This window comes from Bacillus rossius, chromosome 6 (assembly GCF_032445375.1).
Source record: "Bacillus rossius redtenbacheri isolate Brsri chromosome 6, Brsri_v3, whole genome shotgun sequence".
Taxonomy (NCBI): Eukaryota; Metazoa; Arthropoda; class Insecta; order Phasmatodea; family Bacillidae; genus Bacillus; species Bacillus rossius.
The window spans coordinates 10,296,606-10,304,596 of NC_086334.1; positions in this window are offsets into that span (position 1 = coordinate 10,296,606).

A 7,991-nucleotide genomic window follows, 5' to 3' on the forward strand; every position below is an offset into this window, starting at 1 on the left:
CCCTCACATCGCACCGACTGCCGCCCGACCGCTGCCACGGAACAGTCACGCTGCCGGATGGAGAGTCGTCGAAGACTCGTCAAGACCTGGACATTGTCGGCTGGTAAGATACCCAATATTTTACAACAAGGACTTGGCCCATCTACGCCGATTTTGAATTTAAAACACAGAACAATTTTGAAATTAATTGTAACCAAAATTAATTAAATACTATGCATTCAATATTACGTAAACACGTGTTTAAAATTAAATGTTTGTTTTAGTAAAATAATAGAGATAATTTTTAATAATGAAAATCAAATATGTTGAATTTTTTAATACTAATACCTATATTAAATGAAATAATTTATAATGCAAATAAATGAAACACACGAGAACATACTTATATAAATACACACGAAAAAGTTTATAAACACAACTTCTGTCACTAATATTCACAATAAATAAAGGTAATAATGATATGGGCCAGTATTCAATATAACTCACTAAATTTCTGATCGCGACTCGCATATAGTTTCGCACCCGCCGCTAGAATTCGCTACTGGAGCAGCTACATAGTCTATCGAATCATTCGATTTGTAGGGCGAAGGTTAAACTGTATAAGGAAAAGTCTCCGGTAAATACGAAAAAGACTTTAATAACTACTAAACTCTGGCTTGGGCCTGATATTGAGAAGGAATTGTACTAAAAAAACTTACCACTTTGTTAAAATTCATTAAAATGTTTATACTAGTTTCCGACACTTCAGACGGCTATAAATTATTATGTACTAAAGGAAATTTCTATGAAAGTGACTGTATATATGGGTTTATGTTCATACACATCTTCCTGTGAAAATTTCTTTGCATGGCGCGGGCGCATTGTAAAAATTCACTCATCATTTTTTCCATAACGCGCCTAAGAGGATAACATTAAAAAAAAAAAATCGGGATAACTTAATGCATACGTGTGAAGTCAGGGGAACGGAACACACGATTTTCGTTTTTGACGCATCAACCATTAGTCTTAAGTACATTTCCATGTTGAAACTTGTAGTGGGATTGGAAAACTTTTTCCGATAATCTGTTTAGTTGGGTAGCTGCTGCTGCAAAGGCAACCAAGCAAACACACTCAGGAGGAAAGTAGCCATCCACCAGAGAACAGTCGAGCTCTGCACCGCGCGCACGGGCCTGCACTAGGTCACGCACCAAGCGCACGATGCGCACAGCCGACATTACGGTAGCCCCTGCGTGGTGCCCTGCGCACCAGCGCACAGCACAGCTCCGACACATGCACATCCCCTAGGCTAGGAGCGGCACCATGCGCACCGGACTGCACCGGGTCACGCACAAAGCGCACAATGCGCACAGCCGACATTACGGCAGCCCCTGCGTGGAGCCCTGTGCACCAGTGCACAGCACAGCTCCAACACATGCACAGCCCTAGGCTAGCATCGGCACCGCGCGCACCGGACTGCACCGGGTCACGCACCAAGCACACGATGCGCATAGCCGACATTACGGCAGTCCCTGCGTGGAGCCCTGCGCACCAGCGCACAACACAGCTCTAGGCTATGAGTGGCACCACGCGCACCGGACTGCACCGAGTCACACACCAAGCGCACGGAGGAGACGACGCTCACAACACGCACAGTCTGCAGGGAAGAAGCCTAGTGATTACATAACCTCACCAGCACTAGCCATAGTGGTGCTGGGAAACTTGGGGAACAGAAGTCCTCTCGAATGCGAGTTTACATTTCGCTCTGTGTGCGCGTGGCTCAGCACAAGCGACGACGCTGACTCTTGGACTCGGGCTCATAAAATGGGGCACGCAAGGAGAGGAAGCGAGCCAAGGACTCTCGGCTCACGAGCGAGACACTGAATATAGTGTTCGTGTAAATGATCGTTAGGCTAACAAGAGAAATGACGGGTGGAAACCTACAGTACAGTGTTGCTGATAGTGGAACATTGCAATAGCACCCCGCGAGGCGAGGAACAATGGGCGGGGAACTTCCACTGCGAAGGCGGCTGGGAGTGACGTAACGAGAGTCCTCCGCGCCTTAACGCCGGCTGTGGAGACGGAGACTGGGCGGAGGTAAACAAGGAAGCGATAGCGGTATCGCCCGCAGCTGCGCGGGCTCGCTGCTTTGTCTGGCCGCGGCTCAGGGCCGAGCTGCGCATGCGCGGCGCGGCGCCCGCCTCGTAGTTCCACCGCACGATCACAGATGCCGCCCTGAGTCAGTCGTAGCAAGGTCGTGCTCGTTACTACCTCCTTGTATGCGTCACGCTGCAGCGCCGGGAAGTATTCATATCACAGACGAGAGAGCCAAACCCGAAGTTCCCCGAAGTTCATGCTCGCTTTTTTTTCCCGTACCACAACAGGTGTATTTATTTGGGATGTAGCTTACACATACGTCATACGCCGTTCTATCTCATTGTATAAACCGGTGTTGCATTAAAGTTTGCGGTCGATTAAGATAGGTTAGCTACATTATAAATAATTTAAAACATTGTGGATGGTTGGTTATATTAGGTAAGTATAGCTACATTAAAAATGCTGTCAAATCATTTTATGGCTGCTTAGCAAATAATCTTTTAATATGTAGCTATCCAGCGCTAGGAAACCGTTTACATGATTTCACAGTATCTTTAATGTAGCTATCCTAACCAAATCAACCGTCCACAATGTTTTAAAGTATTTATAATGTAGCTAACCTAACCTAATTGACCATTAGTTATCATGAGTTGTCCAACATTAAACATTCACAGACACACGGCAAACGAAAAATATGGTGGCGTACAAATAAATACCGTTGCCTTGTTTATGGTCTTTCCTTTTATCAACACCGCCATAATTATTTACAATGAACAAAAAGAAAAAAAAACCGAAGATGCACTAGGTATCGTTCGTTTGGCTCTCTCGTTTGTGAAAAGAAGGCTTCCCCTGCAGCGCCTTGCTATAAAGCTAGTTAATAAATGAAGAATCATACCAAAAAATCTAACTGCTACAACTAGCTAACTAAATTGATACACATTAAAACAAGCTTCACTGCAGATCGGCGTAGATACGTGGTGAATGTCCCGTAGCGGCTTGCAGCACCACGCTCAATGCCTTGTACGGGCCATGGAGCTGCTGACTGCGGTCATATAGATAGGTCTGGCGATTTATCTTGTCAAGAAAGATTATCTCCAGAACCTGAGAGAAAATTCCCATATCATCGCGGAAACTGTCCCAGTCGGCAATGCCATTAGTTCGGCTGAAAATCGCCGCGCAGTATTGTTCGTTACTTCAGCTAACTTCAGACGCACAATACGGCGCAACGATTTTCAGCCGAACATCTGGAATTACCGTCTGGGACAGATGCCGCGAGGATCTGGGATAAGTTTTCTCTCAGACTCAGGGCCCCCACATGGCCGGTGCTACGTTGCTACGGCAACGGGGCCCGTGGGTCTATGGGGCCCGAGAAGGAAAGAAGAAACAAATTAAAACAAAAATAGTAGATAATTTTAAAACAAATCATAGAAAACAATTAAACAATCAGGCCTAATTTTAGTTACCGACGAAATATCACACCAGAGTAATACTATTCGTAATATGCTGTGCGTACAGAACGTGTCTGAATATACAACTGTGAGTAACAAAACCACCAACATCCGACGTGACACCATGTTACACTCATTTATTTGCCATTATTCAACATAAATTTACGTTGAGAATCTAAACACTGACTTAAAACTAGTTTCAATGTGTGTTTGAAAAATAATTGTGATTAAGGTTAAGGGTTAATATAACTAAAACAATATACATAGAAGCCAAAAAAAATTTAAATCTTTTTAGTATAAAATATGCAAGAAACGGCAGAATACAACAACCTTAAGGCCCAAGTATCGCGGAAAATAAAGGATTTAAAAGGCGAAAAATTCGGAAATTTGGTCACAGATGTGGCAACACAGCCCCACAAATGTGACGCCTTACACGCACTTAAGAGGCAAACACAAATTTATTTCTACACAAGCTATTTTTAGACACGGGCAAAAAAAAAATGCAGCTGACGAAAAAGCCGAAGCAATGGCAGATATTTTCAAAAAGCAATTTTCTCCAAACGAGGACCTAAATGATCCTCAGTTCTCTAGAATCGCAACAATATCGGACAGTAATTACCTACAAACATGTCCCCTGGCAGTGCCAGAACTCACCTCACTTAGAGAACTACTGACCGCAATGAAATCTCGGCCAAGCAATAAAGCAGGCGTACCTAACGGGATAACTTACGAAAGTATCAAAAAACCTCCCCTCGAGGCTATCGGAATATGTATTAACAATTTTGAGTGCTATTTTCCATCTTAAAATGTACCAAATGCATGGAAAGTTGCTGAAGTAATCACTATTCATAAGCCAGGTAAAAAAAGGAGGCACTACCACAGAACAGATTAACTATTAGTCTTTTAAACAGCACAAGTAAAGTTTTCGAAAATCTTTTACTGTAACGACTCAAAGAGCAAACATATGCGCACAGTATAACCCCGGATAACTTAGGGTGACCCTAGTAAGTTATGCTGGCGGTATCTACGAAAGTTGGTTATATATATTGACAGAATTTTTTTATCTGTTTAAAACATTACAAAAATACTCACGCTGCTTCAGAAATAAACATTAGAAACGAAACAGTAAAATAGTCCATAATTCACCCATGTGTCAAGAAGCAGGATTTTATCAGCTAATATAAATAGTTAAAAAAAAAAAAATTGTTTCTCTTGAAGCTGTGTACAAGATTATAAGGCCAAACAAAGCAGTTGTTGGTGGCCATCAGCGCTATAGCGCTGTTCCATCTCTGCCTCAGGCATGACTCGTGTAAGCACGGAGTCTGCACCCAGACGGCTCTCAGCCACTACAGACTACAGCTATCATACGAGCAACCTTCCTGCGCCTATGGTCACGTGTCTCGCTACCCGCATAGCATAAGTGTCGAGCGAGTGGCTTGCACAGCAGGGGCTAAAAAAAGTGTTCATGCTTGCCATTAAAATGGTTTATCATTGAGTTATGCGCATACTTGCATATACATGCATATACATATTTACACATATATATGCACACAAATGTACATTATTTTTTTTGTTTCATCTTTGAGTTACCTTTTATAACTTAGGTTTATTCGGTTTTAACGACATAGCTGTAAAACCAATGACAAAATCGCGTTACAGTATACAAACAGTTTATAACAACATTGACAAAAACTAAAAAAAAAATTGGTTGTCTGTAAAGTCGGTTTACGGACGATAGTTTAACGTGATAACGTCATAACAATACATTGATGAAATGGTTGCATACTTTTATGAATAAAATTGAATCATTTGTATTGAATTATCACTATTTTGTATGGATAAAAAGAAGGAGTGAAATGAAATCTACAATTTAATTTATAAATTTACTTTTATTTGCACTCATTAATTCAAATATGTTTATTACTTTAACGAAGAGATTATTTTAACTATAACTTTTATACATGTTAGCTATTTAACTTCTTCCAATCTGTGTTATTCTGTTAAGGATAGGACGATGATAGGAAAAGTAGGAAACGAATGGGAGTGTTTCAAGTTTAATGTGCCTCGAAAAAGTCAAATCGATGGTTGTTCCAATCGAGTGGAAGAGAGATAGATGCGGCGCAAGCGTACAATGAGCGTAACGGGACACAGCGTAACGAGACCATGTGCATAACGGGACAATTTTTTGCGTGCAGCCGGCGTTCATCGATTTATTAGACGTTGTCACGTCAAAAAAATACAAGAAACTGTTCCTTTCCATTTTTTACGTGCCGCAGTGGCAACTTTGTTACTCAAGAACTTTGAGAGAAACGACTACTCATTGCATTACTAGCTCCCGCGTGTAAGCTGGAAGACTCTCGTTGTGTATTTATAACAGGCGTTTCGCTTTGCGAGGAATAATGGAATAACTGTGGCTTCACACGCGGAGATGTTAGCCGCAGTGAGTGCACGCCGAGATACACACAGTGAGTAGTCTTCCCAGCTTATGAAAAGGACACTCAGACCTCTGAATATTGACCGCCGTTGTATATAATTTGTATATTTTGATTGAAAACCATACGACGTATCTCTTTACTCATGCAAATTCATGATGAGTTACTTTTACTAGATTAGGTAATATTTCTTTATACAGTTAGAATAAACCTACCTCATTTTCTATCTAATAAAGGAAAATATATTTTGTAGTTATATTATATAAATATTTTGTAATTATATATATAGCAAGTATGTTAATCTATTATATGGACTACCTTTGTTTCAAATCACATCCAAATCTGTTCAGTAATTTAATTACGTGATTATGTAAAAGGTATGCAATCTTTCAAACTTTCAGATCCAGTTATTAGTAGGGTAATAAAAATTTTAAAAAATTGGTTGTCTGTAAAGTCGGTTTACGGACGATAGTTTAACGTAACGTCATAACAAAACAGTGATGAAATGATTGCATAATTTTATGAATAAAATTGAATCATTTTTATTTTAATAATAAAAGAATAAATACTTGAAATTATACTAGTAATCAGTTTTTTAAAATGCAAGAATAATGAACCTTTATTGCCGAAATTGTTGTTGTAATAAGCAATGAAAACCACATTAACTTTTCACTTCACTTTATAAACAGTCAACGAAACAGTTCACGTGTAGATGACTTGTAATTAATTTTAAAAACTGGCGTTTAGCTATAAAGTTTAAATATAATTATGAAAAAGTTTTCATATAAATAAACTGTATTCAAATATCTATCATCAATTATATGAATCACCATAATTTTTTAGTCAATTGTAACATAACCTATTATTACTGCACTCGCCGACAGCGTAACGGAACAATGAGCGTAACGGGAAACAGCTTAACGGAACAATGAGCGTAACGGGACACAGAGTAACGGAACAATGTGCGTAACGGGACACTTTTTCGTGTGTGCAACCGGCGTTCATCGATTTATTAGACGTTGTCACGTCAAAAAAACTTCTCGGGGAAAAATTATCATTCCGTGTAAAGTGGGCGAATGAATACATGAATGAGAGAACTCGACAGTGGTGATGCTACCGACGCGCCGTTACTCCAGCACGAAATGCCGACGTTCATTTCATCTCCGCGCGCTCACAATGCCGTCGGAGAAACAATACATTCTTTCTAACCGGGGAGTGACTGCATCCTTGGACGCGGTGGCAGTCGCAGCCGAGCGGACAGTGACTGGGTAGTCACAGGCGCTACTCCAGCGCTGCCACTCACTCGTGGCCTCTCGCACCACTACAGTTCAGGCTGTTACCTCGTGCTGTAAAGTGGTCTGATCACGATTCGACCACATTCTGTGGGCTGGACGAAGATCGTTGAAAACTTCAGAGTTGTACCGACGCTCCGGCGGTTCATAACAGAGGTCTCAGATCGAAACCGCGCGAGCAAACTTGTTCGCTATTCTTACGAATTTTCTGCGGGTTATTATTTTAATTAGGCGTAAAATATTAGAGGATTATTTACAAAAACGGAGATTAAATATAGTTTTTTTAAATTTTTTTATTTACAAATTCTACATATTCCATAGTTACAAATACTTCTCGCGAAAAAATACCCATATTTTATGTGTTCGAAATGTTAGTAATATTATTTAGAATTTAATAAAACTTTTAATTTCATCGAATTACTTTTCCTATCTAATTCACAAAAAAACTTTTCATATTTTACACTAAGTAGTTTTGTAATAACTTTTAAATACAACTATGTGTTTTCATTAGTTAGAAATCAACCTATGTGAGGCAGAGGTTAAATGTGCTTCTATCTTGTGAATACCGCATCAAAAATTTTCTCGCCGTGCCACAATCGATTGTCGCGACTTCATATCGTTCCTCTTTTGAATTTTAAAAACAACTGAAAACAATGCTAGTATTTCAAAGTTAATACAAAAAAAAAAAAAAGCAGTCGAAAATATGAATAGGTTTTGATTTTAAAAAAGCTTCTTTTTCATATGGA